This window comes from Octopus bimaculoides, chromosome 8 (genome assembly GCF_001194135.2).
Source record: "Octopus bimaculoides isolate UCB-OBI-ISO-001 chromosome 8, ASM119413v2, whole genome shotgun sequence".
Taxonomy (NCBI): Eukaryota; Metazoa; Mollusca; class Cephalopoda; order Octopoda; family Octopodidae; genus Octopus; species Octopus bimaculoides.
Genome location: NC_068988.1, coordinates 84,705,749 through 84,708,103, shown reverse-complemented (window position 1 = coordinate 84,708,103; position 2,355 = coordinate 84,705,749). Strand labels below are relative to the sequence as shown.

The following is a 2,355-nucleotide window of genomic DNA, read 5'->3' as shown; positions in this document are numbered from 1 at the left end:
ATATACACTCTCCTTCTCTCTCTCTCTTTCTCTGTCTCTGACACACACACACACACAGATATATATAATGGGCTTCTTTCAGTTTCTATCTAGCAAATTCACTCATAAGGTTTTGGTCAACCCAAGACTATAGTAGAAGACACTTGCCCAAGTCGCCATGTAGCAAAGCTGAACCCAGAACCATGTGGTTGGGAAGTAAGCTTCTTACCACACAGCCACACCTGCACCTGTATGTGTGTATGTGTGTGTGTGTGTTTGTGTGCTTACATACACATATACATGTATAATGTGTATATTCTTGGCAATAGGAGAGGCATCCAGCTATAAAGAATCTGCTTCAGTAAATTCCATATGACCCATGTGAGAACAGAAAAGCCGATGTTAAAATGATGATGGTGATGATGATGATAACCACGACAACGACATATATATATGCAAATACATATGTATATGCATTTATAGATATATATTTGTGTGTGTTTATAGGTGTGTGTCAATGTATATATGTGTGTGTTAGTGTATCTATATATTAGTTTAGTTTAGGGACCTGACACAAAAGATTCTAATCAAAACAAACAACAGCAGATGATATCTGTGACGATGTCCTAGTGTACCCATAATGACTGTTAATTGACTTCCTTTGGAGAAATATTTGAATAAATTTGGTATATGTGATATCAGTACATTTCATACTTCAGAAAATGATTTGATTTGAAACATCTAAGCAAAGTTAATCAACGGTAAAACAGAGGAGTCTGTGGTGACATCTTCCATTTATGACTACTCTAAATTAACTTCCTTTAGAAGGTTATTTGATTGAAATTTGAAGAAAATTGATAGAATAAGTTGAATCATTGCGTGTAATAGTTTGTGTAACATTAGCTTATGAAATAAATCAATGTAGTAATTATAGCCATGTCTTAATAAAGTGAGAGAAGGAAGAGCATCTAGAATAACAAAATACAAGAAAAATTGGATGAGGATATCACCATCACCACCTCCAACAGCCACTTCCCCCTCCCATCATCATTATCATTTTTCCTATTATTATTATTATTATTATTCCAACTATAATGTCCAGTTCAAAACACGGCAATTTCAATGATAAGCATTAAACATTGTGGTATCATTAAGAAATCTTTGTTGTTATTGTTGTTGTTGTTGTTATTATTTTGACATATCAATTCTATTAGAGTATGCATACTGGTGTACATTTATCTGTAATTATGCATGTATGTTTGTATGTGTGTATATGTGTGCATGTGCATGTAAAGAGGAGAGGCAAGGAGAAGGGGAAGATGAAGAAAACTAGCAGAGAAAAGGAGAGTATAGGCTGCTTTTCTGCCTCTCTCTCTCTCCCTCCTTGTGTTACACACAAGAGCTGAGAGATACAGTTGTCATAACAGGCAAGAAAGAATACACAAGTCAGACAATACTACAAAAAAGTCTCCAACATGTACTTACATATTCAATAGTACTTGATGATCAGACTTCCTTTCTTTCTTCCTTTGACAATTTGTCTTACTCTTTTGTTACTGTTGTTGTTTTACCTTCTTCAGTGTATTTAATGTATTTTCTCCGATTTTTCCTACCTTGTTATTTTTGTTTCTTTCTTTTTTCTTTCTTCCAATATATTCCAAATTCAAAGGTAAAATTAGAGAAAAATAAAGATATCTTGTTGCCGAGAGGTTTCAACGCAGAATATGTAAAGAATGACCCAAATGAAATTTGCAGCAGTTTTTTTTTTTTTTTTCCTTTTTAACTCTTCTCTAGTGCCCCACCATTTTCTGTTCGGGTTTGAATATTATTGTGGTCCATTTCTCAAGATTTTAGGTATTCTCTAACCAGCACCCCTAACCTGTTCATATTTCTTCATCAATACTGGTAAATAATCAAAACGAAATAAAAATTAAACAAATTTGCTACCAAGATTGACTTGTTAACTGCTCCAAGTTCCAGGTGAGGTTCAGATATTAGGGAAGTTTTGGTTCAGCAGTTTTATAAATCCAACTTTCCAACAACCAGCTGTAGACAGTAGTGATGCTGGTGGGGCTTTCTTGTTTGTTTTGTTTGAATATTAATGCACTTCTATTGATATCTGTATATCTGTCAGTCAATCAGTTTATATAATCCCTCAGTGTATGTATACATATATATATATATATATATATATATATATATATATATGAGAGAGAGGCACAGAGAGAGAGATGTAGTTTGTACAGTGTATATAATTAGTAAAAGATATATAGGCTAAATGATATTTAGACCTGGACAGTATAGATTGATCTATATACAATATATGTATGTATGTATGTATATTATATATATATATATATATGTATATATATGTAT

At 32.8% G+C, this 2,355-nt stretch overlaps 1 protein-coding gene and 1 long non-coding RNA gene across 5 annotated transcripts in view; one reads left to right on the top strand and one right to left on the bottom strand.

Annotated features, from left to right (window-relative positions):
- LOC106883167 (GTP-binding protein Di-Ras2) overlaps positions 1–2,346 on the bottom strand; it is an 85,145-nt gene extending 82,799 nt beyond the window's left edge. The window contains exon 1 of the mRNA XM_014934084.2: positions 1,465–2,346. The gene's annotated coding sequence lies outside the window, so the exon portion shown is untranslated. The remainder of the gene's footprint in view (positions 1–1,464) is intronic.
- The window catches only part of LOC106883168 (uncharacterized), an 83,413-nt gene that overhangs the window by 43,298 nt on the left and 37,760 nt on the right, over positions 1–2,355 (top strand). The gene's annotated exons all lie outside the window — the stretch shown is intronic.